Raw genomic sequence first — 15,138 nt, 5'->3', positions numbered from 1 at the left:
TTTTGCAGCTGGACTGCACACAAAGTTTTCAATGTAAAACCAGATTTAGAACATTTATTTGGTAACCAGTGATGGGAAAGCCGTGTCATAATTACATTTGCCTTCTACTAGTACTCATTATTCAGAAAACCTGAATTTCATTACAATTTTTCACTGATTCCCCTTTTCAATTGTCCCCAGCAATATAACACAATACACCAGCAAGAGTGGACACCAAATGACACTTGATATATAGAATTTCTCCACATTACATATTCCATGTGGCTATCACGCATTGTTCTGAAAAGTGTTCTTCAATAAGTCTTTCATGTAAATGAAACAGAATCACATTGCTGAAAAACATTTTGTACTCACTTAGACGTCGACACCAATCGCTGACTGGAGCAGAATAAGAAATGTTTTCTCTGATGCGGCTTTGAATTATCCAGACGCAGCTTGCACAGGTAAGCGCGGTAGGAAGGGGAGGTGGAGCGGGGGCAGGGCGGAGTGGTGGGGGGTAGTGGAATTCGGGATGTATGACATTACAACGCTTGCTTTTACATCGCATGCTTTTACATCGCAGGTTTTACAACGCATGCTGTTACAACGCATAGTGTTGAGGGGTGCTGGATAGTGAATAGTTTAATTTACTATTCCAACTCCAGTCCCCGTGGATAGTAGGGAAGGTGTTGTATAGTAAATTAAATCTATTCCCTATCCTAGAGCGCCCCCCAGCGCAATGCGTTGTAATGGCATGCGTTGTAAGGCTTGCGATGTAAAGGCATGCGTTGTAAAAGTTGCGTTGAAAAGGATGTTCCCCTGTAATTCGACATAGGACGTGGTAGTCAAAAGACAATATATAAAACCACAATGTGGCATCGCCGACTTGGCGATGCGGCGAACGCAAGGTAAGTGGTTTTATTTATTTATTTAATCACTTCTCAATATCCCCTCGTATTAAAATAAAACCTTGATTCATTTTCCTAGCTAGTAATTTTTAGGCCAGGCAAAAGGTTAACTATGCCAGTTTGAAATAGCAGTTTAAAACTGTACACACTGTACACACCTACAGACCTGAAGGGCAGGCCTGAAGATGTGTTTCGGATTGCTAGTTTATTAGATGGCACAATGAGTGCTGCAGCTCACTGGTAGCATTTAATTTGCAAGCCCTCGGTACATACAGTACAATTTACTAGGAACTTATGAGTAAATTAAATGGGACAATTAGGTATATGCCAATGCACCTATGTTTAGTAGTGAGAGCACAAACACTTTACCTCTGATTGGCACAGGTAAAGAGCACAAAGTTCTAGAGCTAAGAAAAACTGTTTCAGCATAGGAAGGTAAAAATCTGGGGGAATACCATGCAAAAGATGGTCTTATCTAACACCCATCATGAACACCCATCCACTCACTGAATTTACCCAGACACCTACACTTGACTCGGTTCACAGTATAGGCTATAACAGAGCCCTATGTTGCATCCAAGCAACAACTACAAAAACACGTCTGGGACAAGCAAATAGTTTTAAGGATAGAAAAATGAAGTAAAGCATGTGAAATATAAATGGTGCTTCCATCTCTAACACAGATTACCTTAAGGGTTTTACAATCATTGTTAGGAAGTAATCAATGTTTTTCTCCCGCAGAGTTAAGTGCATGGATTGAGTATGGCAGGGAACCGTTTCAAAGTCCTGTTTTATCACTGCTTTGTCTGAGCACTGGCAGGACCCAGCTCACTGAAAGCCCTGACCACTGCACTTGGAAAGAATGACAACAATGAAATGTAAACACTATGTTTCATTGTGTTGTGATACGTGGATATGGACATGTCTTTTGAAATACAGAATTCCTCAAGATGAGGTGTTTGAAACCATTTTGAACCCATTGACCGTGAGGACCGCAGTCATTGCCTAATCGAGGGTGCGGACTGCTCGTGCACAGCTAGCAGTTTATGACGGTAGACTCCTAGCAGGCTCAGCACGAGCTTCCGCTCCATAGGTCAAAGGTCTATGTCAGCAATCACTGATCCAGGCAGAGCACGAGGCCGTTGACGTGCTCGGTTACTGTGCATAGCAGACTCTGCTAAAACGGAATATACATGTTATGGAACCACGGTTAATCTTTGGGCAGTTATGGAAACAAAACTCTGTTTTGCAGTGATGCCCAGATGTGTTTCGTATGTAATGCGTCTGGTTCGCCGCAGTCCTCCCACGTAAAACAGCTGGTTATTTTACAGGGCTGCTACTTCTATGAGGAAACAATTCTCATTAGTCCTGTTTGCAGAAACTCAGTGCACCATCGGACCAGCCCCGACAGCGCTCATTAACGGAATTTACAATCTGCCTTAATGAATACGCACTGCAACACAGCTACCATAAGAGACTTCATTTGGAGAGGGTGAAAGTAGAAGAATTGGTTTATTTTTATGAAACTCGGCTCATTTTGCGATGACTTTATTAACGGTATTTTGGTCGCTCTGCTGGTCACTTAATTTAGTCATTAAAAAAATGTAAGCAAACCTTGCAGGCACGCTCAATTAAAATACTGCAGATCCCTGAGGCAGCCAATTTATAGAGTTTCTTTAAACTTTTGGTGAACGGAGGAACAAACACATTCTTTCCAAAAGCTAAAGGTATTATTATGTGATAATTTGGAGTGCTACAGAGAGTGTGCGATTTGCAAAATAATAAGTGGTGGGTCCCAAAGATTTGCTCAGAAGATTGCAGCCTGCAGTATTGAACGTTGTGGTGCCGAATGCAAAGGCTCTGTAGTCTTGATTCCATATAATGCCACTTTAATCTGCTATTAGACTCATCCTTCCCCTTTATCACATTCTGTTTGCTGATTTCCATCTTTCGCTTTATCCTTTTTTTCCTTCGTTTTTGTTTTTCCTCAATTGCTCGGAGTCAATGTTTGATGAGAAAATGAGAAAAACAAGTGCAGGTCCCAAAAAATGAATGCCGTAGGCCCCTCCTGCAACCACCGCTCAAATTAAGCACTGGCTGCAGTTTTCAAAGCTACTAATTCCTTGCGGTTAACACATTCCCTGCTGCCGTCGGCCGTTGGCCGTCGCGAGCACTACCTCGCTGGTGCTGCCAACGGCCGACGCGGCCCCGCCCACTCTGCGGAACTGCCGCACTGCCGCAAAATAACGGCCGCGGCTAAGGTGTTAAACTACACCACGTAACATGAGCCTTAAATATTCTTGCAATATAATGAAAAAAACAATACCCTTCAGATCCACGGAGGAAGTGAGGTTATGTTTACTATGTTACTACTTCCGTTACTTCAGTTTCATCGCCACCACTCCCCCAAGCTCCACTCCGAGGAGGCCTCAGACACACAGGCAGCCACCACCCCATCAGTCATGCCCTTTACGCAGGTCATTCAATCAGGGCAGGGTAGAAGACCAAGTTAAGTACCTCCTACCAGAAGAGGTAAGCAGAGAAGTGTGGGCCATCAAAGTATACTATCCATTGGCCTCCAAACATACTTCAGCTTCAGGACAAGGGTCCTAATGAAGGCAGCAGAAAGCAAAAAACTAGAGAAATAAATCAGGACTACCCACATTTTCAGTGCTAGTAGCCGGTCCTGGTCCCTTAACTAAGAAGAGCCCTAACAGACAACAGGACAAAGAATTCTCTTTGTGGGTAGCCAACAAAAAAAATGGAAAAATAGAACACAACTTGGGTCGTGGGACGTCGTGAGAGCACAACATAGAGTCGTTCATAGAAAGACACACAATAAAGAGTTAGGTTCTGGAAGCCTATAAGTTATAGAACCTGTAATGGATTGATTAAGGATCCTGCATGATGAGAGTCCAGAGGATTGTTTTACATTTTGTGGGACATGAACACACCTCATTTTAGTGAGATATGGTACCTAGAGGAGGAGGTTGTGCGCGCTGGTGTTGTCCTGTTTTTAAGACCACTTGCACTCTCTGGAGTAAGATGCATACCCTTTGGAACTTTCTCCCAGCTTTGATTGCTCTTTCAGATTGAAACAGATGTATTAGGGCATAACAGAATTGTTCTAGTTTGATAGTATACATTCAGAGGGCAGAACAGGTGTTTCCTTGATTCTAAGCAGTTCTCAATATGTGTAATGTCACTTATTTGACTTAGAAGAATACTCTCTGCATTGTAGAATAGGGTATTTTACCACATAATGAGTTTTTTATACCAATCTACAAAAATATTGAATCACAAATATGGACTACCACTACATTTTCGAGGTAAATACACAGTTAAAACTTAATGGGCCAAGTCAGAGTTTGGCAAGAAGTATGCCATCAGTGAGGGTGGCAGAGAACATTCCGACTGCCACCCTGAAAGACTATCACAAACTAAATGTAGAGATACCTACTTGCCAAGCGGTGATCTCTGTACCTCCAGAGTAACTGACACCATACTGGTTCCTCTGAAGGTACAACTAGTTTGGCGTATGGCTGCTACCGGTTTTGACTTCTGTACAAATAACATTTTGTTTTTTTAAAACAAACTCCCAACGTGGAGGCCTGTTTTTGAAAACCAAATAAGTAATGAGCTCCTTCCCCAAGGCTGCTTTTTCTCTGGAAGTGGAGGTTAGTATTTGTATTTTAATGGTTGTCACTGCCAGGTTTTCCCTTCTGGTGATGGACGGAATAAAGTACATCAAACCATCAGCCCTCAATAGGGCAGGCGTTCTTATGACCTAACCTCGACATCCAGCACTTAGTCAGGTCATTGGAGTACGTTTTCTGTTGACAGAGACAACTAGGGCACCGCTGATGGTCTGCCCAACTCAAAGGAGGGTGTATAGACCAGGAATTTGGCACGCAGGGCATTTCATTACGTTTTAATGAAACACCCTGTCAGTCAAACTCTAAATCAAATGTGCAAAACCCCTGAAATTATATTATATTATTATACTTAGCACTGCACATAATGCATTCCATAAATCACAGTACCCACCATGTCTTTTTCCAGACAGCCTGTCATTTGTTCATATGCCATTGGAAAGTAGAGTATTCAACATGATGGGCAGTGTGAGTAAGGGTTTGGACTGTGCGTGAAGTTAACCACTTGCACATTTTAGTGGATTTGCTAATTCTAGCCAGAACCGCAGCTCAATTTGTTTCTGGGAAAATTAATTTTCCACTATTTAGTTATTTTTAATGCAAAATCGTTATTTTAAACACAAATTGGTGCCTGCTTTGCTTTTCAGAAAATGGTGGGTACAAAGTGGTGATTTTCATTAAAATCAAAATGTTATCACAGCAAACCTTTATACTCTCCCCCCTCCTAAGTGCACACCCTCACCTATCAAATATTTTTTTTAAATCAGAATTTCAAAGATGGCAGAAAAAATCAATCTGCTTCATCCACCAATCACACTTAAAAAACAATTAAAAAGGTTATTGACAAGATTCATGATTTTCTGCATTTCATTTTTAAATGGTAGAGATATATAAAAGTGTTAACCATTTAGAGCTTGCTTTGGCAACTTTTTAAATGCTTATGCTTAAAATAATATAGAACGTACTAACACCAAGCCAATGGAAAACACGCTTTTGAATAAATGTTTAATTTTATGCCAAATTGCATGTAAATCTTTTCAGTGTTTTTTTTGCTCTAGTCATGAGCACATTTTCCAAAGAGAGTCAAATAGAGAAAACACAACTCTTTTGAACTCCCTCTTAACTTTTTCCCCCTGTGCTGATCTTCCTAAAATTGGCATGCCAGACCGTAAAAGAGTTTGCTAGGCAACTGCCAGTTTTAGTGCAAATCTCTCTAATGGATCAAAAGTTAACACAAATTAAAAATGCCTTTTCAATCGAAATTGCATCTCAATCATAAATACATGGTGGCAGCTACCATAGTGTAATAGGCAAGTTGAGATTTACTAGTCTACTTTATACAGTTATGGGTCATCATACACAAAAAAAGCTCTGAAATTCACTAGTTATGGTGAGCAATGCACAATGTACACCACAATCCATGTCCACCCATGTTTTACTCAAACGCGGCCTGTCCTTGTAAGAGCAGTGAGGCTGTTTGGGGGGTATTTCGACAGACTATGATGAGGACATTTTTTATAAATAAGTTATTTTCCCTCGCCATCATCTGTCAAAATACCCCCCATACGGCCCCACCACCTACCACTCTTACTTGCATGGGCTACAGCTGGTTTTGCTCTATGTAGACAGCTATTTTGCTTAACATACATGCCATTGACTAAGAGGTGCACTAGGATAGCAGGGTGCATGAGACATTGAGTGCATTGTGTTCTATAACTGGTGAATATCAGGCCATTTTTTGGATTGTGTTTCTGGTTCATAACTGACCTTTCACTGTGTTTTTTTTCAGTGACATTCATGTTTTTTTTGTAATTTACTACATTCACCTGTCATGTGCCCATTATTTTCGGTGCAATACCTGTGGCCAGTCCCTGCCGCCAATTTTCTTCTGCTGTGCTTAATAGAGGTTAGTCACAGGCCCTTTCTGGCCTTGTACTGGGCTTTACTTGGTACCCACCAAATGTCATGCAGATTCATCAAAGAGCGCCCATGAATTTGAGTAGGCTACACATGCTAATTCTGCCAAATTTCTTGCAGATACATCAAACAGTCCCAAAGATATTAGTGATTTAAAAATATTATGACTACCCCCCTTTGATATACCGGTAGTGGGTGTAGCTTGCTGACCATCACATTTGATACAGCTTCATCTAACAGCACCACATTTATAAGTAAATTCATATTTTATTTTCCCCTGTTTCACTTTGCCCTGCCATTGACTAATTAGCACAACTCTTGAAAACTAATCCTTCCGAGCCTTTTTCATAGGTATACAGACTCATCACACAGTGCCAATATTTTTCAAATTCATTACAGATAACATCAAATGGTGCAAACTCTATTGGTAAACAAAAGATATATTTGACCCCCCTTTATTTTTGCCCTCTATGGAATCTTCACCAAGCCTGAAATACCATCACAGGGGTAAATTGATAACTGCCTGACATAAAAGTAAGGGGGAGAGGGTATTCTACTCCACTACCCCAAACCCTCCAATAATAACCTGCACACACTCAGAGGGGCAGAGACGAACAAAGATCCAGATAAAGCATGCAGGGACACAAACAGTTTTAGTAAAAATTGCCCTCACTCACAGACAGAATTGTGCGTGACATGCTTCATCATCGGGTCTGCTTGCAATACACCCTGGCGTAGACACACACAGGGTGGAGCATAGGGAAGGGGATAACATAAAACAATACAGACGAACAAGTACAAGTATACACTAAAGGTGAGTACAAAGTGTTACCACGCTGACTGGGAAAACGTGATAAGGATAGGTGCAGTGAGTGATGTTAAAACTGCCTCATGGGTACTCTAAGCAAAATTTATTCCGGAGTCCCACGGACAGGGTTAAAAGTAAAGAGGGGTGGGTATATCTATGAGGGTTAAAGACTCACATCAGCCACCCCAGGACTGCTATAGTCAACATGTTTTGACCGTAATACACTGTGCCCAGACTCGAGGGTCACGACGGTCTTCTTCAGGACTCCTTATCCGGCCCAGTCCACCATTACCTTAGTTAGGTCAAAATCCAGGGTGAGTAGATGCAGAAATCCTGCTTTGTGGAGGTATTCCCCTTATAGCCACGGGACACATATTCAAGTCTATTGAACTCTGGGCTTACACTGGCAGCGGGCTGGTTGAACCTCCAAGGACACAACTGTCCCTAGGACGGTTCAAACACCAAATCGGCCTGCCGCGGTCCTGCCGTGAACTTCCCTATGCTCCACCCTGTGTGTGGCAACGCCAGGGTGTATTGCAAGCAGACCCGATGATGAAGCATGTCACACACAATTCTGTGTGTGAGTGAGGGCACTTTTTACTAAAACTGTTTGTGTCCCTGCATGCTTTATCTGGATATTTGTTCCTCTCTACCCCTCTGAGTGTGTGCAGGTAAATTGATAACTGCCTGCTGCATTTGATGTAAAGTCATTGAACTGTGCCAAAATCATAATCAAATGGAAATGTTATTGATCTCTCCCCCTTTAACTTTTCCTGCCTTGATAGACTGACACAAAACTTGACATCTGAATACAAAAGTAATTCTTTCAGGATTCAGTCAAATTGTGTGCCGATCCATCACACTGTGCCAAATCTATTAGCAGATAAAACATATATATTCCTCTTTTTGTTCTAACTGGGCTCCAACTTGATGCATCTTTTTGTCTTTTTATCAGTTTGGAAATACCAAGAGTAATCTCAGCATACACAGGGCATGATTCACAATTTAAAGTATGTAAAGAAATACTACAGTAGTATGTCTTACTTATTAAAAAATATAATTCACAAACTTGCAAGAGGACATCTCCTCCACCACTTCTAATATCTTTTCTGTGGGCAGTTTATTACTTAGTAGTAATTGCTGGAGGGATCCTGGGGAGTGACTAGAAAAAGAGGCATACTTACTATTACATGGGAAGGCTTTAGAGATGAGTAAGAGTTTTTTTTGGAGTGCTAAGGAAGGGCTTAGGGAGAGATAAACACCCACCCAAACAAGCATTGGCATAGCCAATAGGTCTCGCATTTGGGACCTTATAAGTGTTTAGCCATGCAACAGTTGGTGTTGTTGCACCAAGGATATTCTGCTGCATAACTAAATACTTATACTGCCAAAAAAGCGAGACCTATTGGCTATGCCAATGCTTGGTTTTTTTTTGTTGCTGCGCTTATTCTTGTCAGTCTTTGGTATGGACTCAGTAATGTCGTTTTCCGACCGTCCTCGAAATGGTCAGTGTGTTGAGTCTAGTAGACAATATGGAGAGTACCAGTTGAAGCTGAACTACATAAACTACACATGTCCTTGGCCAATAAACTGGTGGCTTGCTTACCTTTAAAACCAAAGTGTTTGAATACATAATGGGGCAAACTTGAGCAGCGTCACATGTGTGAGGATGAAACAAGAACTTTATTCCAGGTGGGCCCATGACTGCTTCCGTGCACCACAGCACGACAAGTGCTTACATTCTAGAATCTCCATGTGAATATATCATCCACATTCCATACACTAACCTTACCATACTACAAAGCGTCTAAAGAACTATGCTTGTATGTCTGTTGGTACTGCGAGTCCTCGCCAGACTGTCAGGCACAACACCACAACAAAAGAGCTGAACGCCCATATGTGGAATAAACCTGCAGGAATTTGGCCATGGGCGAACATCACAAAGACAAAGTGCTTGCATCACCCGTACATAGCTGGTCTGTTTTTGGAGTTTCTGTGCAGAGCTTGGAAAGAAGCTTCTCTTGAACTTCATGGAGCATGGCGAACCCTTCACCCAACAGGCGAGCGCCTGTTACTATAAAACAACTTCTGGAGGTGCAATCCTGCCACATCCTGCAGGGTGCTCACCCAAACACCGCCCCCAAAAGGGGACATAAAATAGAAGCGCTCACGTGCGATGCTGCCGCCTTCCCCCCAGGCCTTTGTTTTTAATTACCACCATGATGCTCGGCGGATTTTGGAGGACGTGGCATTGGCGGGTGGCTGGAGCTGCCGTATCTAGTGACTGGAAACAAAGGAGAGACGGGCACATGGAGGGGGAAACAAAGCGCTGGGGAACTCCAGTAAACGTGTGCGCTTTAGGACTGTGGAGATGTTCTGTTTTAACTCAATGCAAGGTCAAAACACTATAGCATGGGCAATCTGTGTGGAAACATTGAGAACTTAGCAAAGGGCCAGCGGGTTTGGAGAAGATGGTGGAAAGCGAGTGGAAAACTGACATGCATGGGAGTGATACTTCCCCAATCCAAGCGACCTATACATGGTAGCATTTAAGTAAATTTCGCATAAGGTTTGGCAGAAATAAGAATCACCATCTTGCCCCCACCAGGCTACTGTAATACTCCAACGAGACCTGTGTACCTTTGGCATGTACTGGCCCTGGTGATGCCTGGTGTACCTATGGACTGGGTGGAAAGAGTACTGTTAAGAACAAAGCGCTGCACCCGCCCTGCAAATGTGAGTGCGCTACAGGAGCAAACATTTTTTTGCTTTCCCCCTGCAAGGGCAAATAGCAAAAAGTTATGCTTGCAGTTTTCAACAGGCCATTTGCCTTTTAAGAGTCAGCTATGCAAGTGACAGGCCACGCTCTACTGACACAAGTGCAACAGACTTGTGAATACATATATATAATATTTCAGGTCTCACAAAATACAGACTCCCTCACTTTTGCAGCCCCACAATTTTGCACAATTACAAATAGCCAGGTCGTCTCTGCACACCCTGGGGGCGGCTGGCCACAGTGATGCCCAGCATGAACACACAAATGCTCATCATTCAATAACAATGTGGGAAGAGGGGGGTCACACTCTCCTTGCAGAGCAGCTGTTGTCCGCTGTACTGTTGCACGGCCAGGAAGGTGCAGTCCCCCTCCAGTGGCTCTAGCAGCAGGTAGTTGCTGATGTGTGAGGCGACGCCGTGCGGAGAGCTGGGACTATTGGGCGGGCTGGGCGATCCCAGGTTGGGGCTGAAGGCATCAGGGGAGCAGGTTCCAAACACGGGTCCCCAAAATTTGTTTGGCCGGAGGCACACCAACAATGATTGTCACACCGCGCGCCAAGAGCTCTAAAGCCCGCCTTGGCAGGAAGTCACAAAAAGCTAGTGCAGCCAATCACAATAAGGATGTAGGCGAGTTAAGAAGGGTATACACCTGTTACAACGCAACTTTTACAACTACCTACTATTACAACGCAACTTTTACAACGCATACCATTACAACGCATTGCGCTGGGGGGCGCTCTAGGATAGGGAATAAGTATAATTTACTATCCAACACCTTCCCTAGTGTCCACGGGGACTGGAGTTAGAATAGTAAATTATACTTACCACTATCCAGCACCTCAAAGCGCTATGCGTTGTAATGGTATGCGTTGTAATGGTCGCGTTGTAATAGTAGGTAGTTGTAATGGTATGCGTTGTAACATGGTACATCCGTTAAGAAGGTGCCACCCTTAAAGGGATGCTAGCTATACAGTGAACTCTAGACTCAAAATGAAGAGCAAATGTGTTAACATCACCTAAGGGAGAAGCAGAGAACTGCAAATTTGGAAGAGGAAAGCCAAATAAATTCACATTTTGTATGCCGTGCTGTTAGCAGGCTGTAGAGATTAGCCATTAAAAGTGTGAGGAATAATAAAGATATTTTAAATTGCGAGTACTCGTAGTTGCTAGTATGATTAAATGGAGAAATTACATTGGGGTTTAGGGGTCGGGAGGAGAGACAGTGGGCAAGAAGATGAATTCGGTCTAAGATGGATTAAAGCTGTAGCCTGTAGATAATGATTCCTGGACCTGGATTGTGTTGCAATAAGGGGAGCTCAAAGAAGGGAACCCAAGAACAGAGAAACATGTTTATGTGTCATAAGACCAGGAATGTGCTGGGAAACCGCAAGCAGCAATTAAAGAAGCAAGCAGCTTGTGTTCTCATACAGAGCAACTCCGAAACCGCATGCAAAAATACCACACGTTTTGATGCACAACTTTTACAAATCACAACCTGCCCGAACTTGTTGAGTGCAGAACGCAACTGATGATTCTTAATTCTGAATTTAGGGGATTTGAGACGAGGGAGATCTATTTCGGTAGGCACTTTATCAGTTAGTGATGAAAGAAACGCTGAAAGGAGGTCTGTGCTTTAAAAGAAGTCATTAATGTGAAGGAAAGAGCCAGTGGCATTAATAAAAATAAACACAAGCGCGGTAAGCTGCCGGGAGCTGGGGGAGGCGCGTGCGGCAGCAGGGGGGAGGAGGGGGCTGCATGATTCACTTGCGGGAGCCTTAATTGCTGCCATATGGCTGTGCTAGCTCCCATAAGTGAATCTCCTGACGTGCAGGCGTTGCCATTGAAGGCAATTGAACGCGTGCACATGCTTGGCGGAAAAGCCAAAGCAATCCCAAAGTTTTTTTTGCCTTGGCAGCGCATGCGCGCTGCATAGACGAGACCTAAAAAGAGTAAGCCTATTGCTATTCACAAACTGTACTTCTAAATCTATGACAGCCAAATAGGACCCGAAACAGTAGTAAACCTACTCCAGCTCAGACTTGCAGTAAATCCAGCACCACACATGGAAAACCACTGATAATTCATAGCCCTCCAATGCATTTATTTTGTAAACATATCTTTGTGTTAGCTTTGAATGTATTTTCTATATTAATTTTAAATGTAGAACAAAACATATAAACCTGCAACACTATAATCTTAATTTTGAAGTAAATGTGCATTTAAATATATTACATTATAAAATATAAATATATGGCCTATTTATTTTTAAAGAGTTATTTGAAAAAAATCCCACTTAAAGTAAAATGTTTATATTTATTTATTCTGTATTAAAATTACACAGTTTAGGTACAGAATTACATCAAATTACTTCTACTATTGTTTTGTCAATATTATTTTTATACTACCACAGGTTATTCAAATATTTATCAAAAAATTATATTTCAAGTTCTTTTAGCGAATTATACACAGCCCAGAAAAGAAAAGTTGGCACTCTGTGACAACTGTCAGTGTCAACTGGCTCCTGACTTAAATTACTTTATTTGATCACTGCTGACGAGAGTTGTGGCACAGTATGAGTGAATGAGTCTGGCTTTGTTTCTGTGCAGTCTAGGATGGTCAGATGGATCCCTCAGTTCTGTGCGCTACACACATCACTGCCTGAAATCCACCATCTTTTCTGGACTGATACTGACACAGTAGACTCAATGGTATGATGGAGCCAGACCAGCCGACCAATCACTGGGCCTCTCACTCTCTCACCCTATTGATCGCTATGCTCACGAAAGACTGTGAGAGGGCAGGGACTGTGAAGAGAAATAACTGTGATGGGGACTATTAAAGCAGAGAGCAGAAGAGAAAGGTGCAGGTCAAATTATTTAAATAAGGGTTGTCATTTTTAGTGCTTTTGTGCACTACTAAAACTGACAGCCCTGTGACCACTAACACCAATAAGAGTGGCTTTAAGTTGGGAACAAGTTTACAACAAGAGGTGCATTTGTCAATGTGAACTGTGCTCCTTACCTGTGCTGGTTGTTACTTTAATTGGCACAATACCTCATATTATTGAAGCCCTGGCTCAGGGAAATCAAGTTGATTTATGAGGTGAGTTAAGTGCTTTGGTGGCCCAATATTTTCCTCCCACCTCTTGAAAGAGAACTGACTAGTGGGCCCAATCTGTTACAGCATATTTGGGGACAGAAGTCCTTTGTGAGCCCAATTGTCCCTGCATGTAAAGGAACAATTGTTTGCTGTGGCTGCAATCCCAGCTTGAGCCATCCAGGGATCTATGCGAACTGAAGTGTCTAATAGGACTATTCTGTCACAGTAAATGCGGCCTCAGAAGTGCTTTGTAGGCTGAATCTTTCAACACATCTGCAAGGAACAGAAATGTGCTGTGGCTGCAATCCGTTCCAGCATGATCCAACCAGACACCTACAGGAGCAGATGTGTCTAGTAGGCCCATTCTGTCATCTAGATCTAATGTTTCACATCATCTTTGGGGACAGAAGTGTGCAGTGGCTGCAATGCATCCCAGCTTAAGCTGTCTGGGATTATAAAGGTGCAAAGATTGCTAGTAGTCCCATAGTCTCAGTTTGTTATCTTTGCTGAACCAGCTCCCAGTTACACATCCTCATCCCTGAAGTCATCCCATCAGAAACAACAAAGAAATAAAATGATCTCAGTCCGAGTCATAAATGTGACCTGTCATAAACTAAGAGGCATCACTCCATCTTTCTAAGGTTCTCTCCTAAATCATGCACAATGTGATGATTGTAACCTCACACCACGTATCTGCATTACTATTTGCCAGTACAAGAAAGGAATTGGCTCTAATTAATCTACTCTGAAGGAAAACATCTAAAACATCTCATTTTATGTTGGTTTTTTCCTAAACTCCATCCACACTGACATCATACACACAGTTGACAGTCAACTCCTTTGAGTATAAATTGACTTTCAAAGTCAGAACACATGGACCAGACTTCATATCAACAAAGATCCTCAAACTCACCAGTCTGTTAACGCAGTCTCCAAAAAAGGCATGAACTACCTTAGAAAAGGCCAATACTCAGATGATTACCTCAGTAGGTTAAAAGGGCTGGTCAGGACTCCCATCACGTGAATCACAAAAAGAAATCAACCCTAACAAAGGTGCTAACCTAAATAATCAAATGATCAATGACCATCATGATTAACTGCACTCAGTCCAGCCTCAACACCATACCTCACTAACTGCAGGAAGACGGTGAAACATAGCACTGATATTAGGGATCTGCTTGTGTCACAAAATCTTAGGCCTACTAATTCTTATGAAAACAAGGCTAAATGATTCCTCAATGCCGATCTTCAGTCTTATTCTTTTTCAAGATTATTTCATCATTAGTCAGGATCAGTTTGAAAGAAACTGAAGAGGGGTAAACATCACTTATGCAGCTCAGTAGTGTGTTAGTACACACAAAATAACAGGGTCTCAACATTCCAATGTCTAGGTTGAATTAAAAGGTGTAAACCTACTCCTACAAAGATTAATATTTTGGTATATATATCATTGATCAGAAAACCCCATTAACTTCATGGAGCAACTGAATTAGAAGCGTCCTAAAAACATCAGCTCCTCAGTTAACAACATTGTTTTGGGTGAACTTTAGCTTACATTGGGAAAATTCCAAAAAAGACTGCTGGTTTATATCGATCCTCTTTTCTTCAAACCGACAAGCTCTCACAATAGTGGATCACATTTACTCACTTAACAGGCACTGTGTTTTTAATGTTGTATTTTTTAAACTTGTATTTGCTATCTGTCTTTTTGGAAGAATGAAGTGGATAAAGATGATGATGCCAATATATTAAGAAAATTATTGTTTTGAGATGCGCTGGTGAGCATATGAATTTATACTCCATGATTTTGCACTTCAAGAATTTCAAAACAACTTGTTTTTAAATTAAAGGTGTTTTTAAATAAACTAATGCAAAGTTGTTTATATGTTTGAATTTTGACTAAGTTTGTAACACATTACAGCAACTTGCAAGCTAATAAGTTTCTTTTTAATAATGGTTGTGGTCATTGTAGTAGCTTTACCTTTGCGATGACCCT

At 41.9% G+C, this 15,138-nt stretch overlaps 1 protein-coding gene across 1 annotated transcript in view; it reads right to left on the bottom strand.

Annotated features, from left to right (window-relative positions):
- The window catches only part of SNTG1 (syntrophin gamma 1), a 1,529,981-nt gene that overhangs the window by 725,394 nt on the left and 789,449 nt on the right, over window positions 1–15,138 (bottom strand). The window lies entirely within an intron of this gene.

Source organism: Lissotriton vulgaris, chromosome 4_1 (genome assembly GCF_964263255.1).
Source record: "Lissotriton vulgaris chromosome 4_1, aLisVul1.2, whole genome shotgun sequence".
Lineage (NCBI taxonomy): Eukaryota > Metazoa > Chordata > Amphibia > Caudata > Salamandridae > Lissotriton > Lissotriton vulgaris.
Note: the sequence above shows the minus strand (reverse complement) of the source record. Positions and strands in the feature narration are given on the sequence as shown.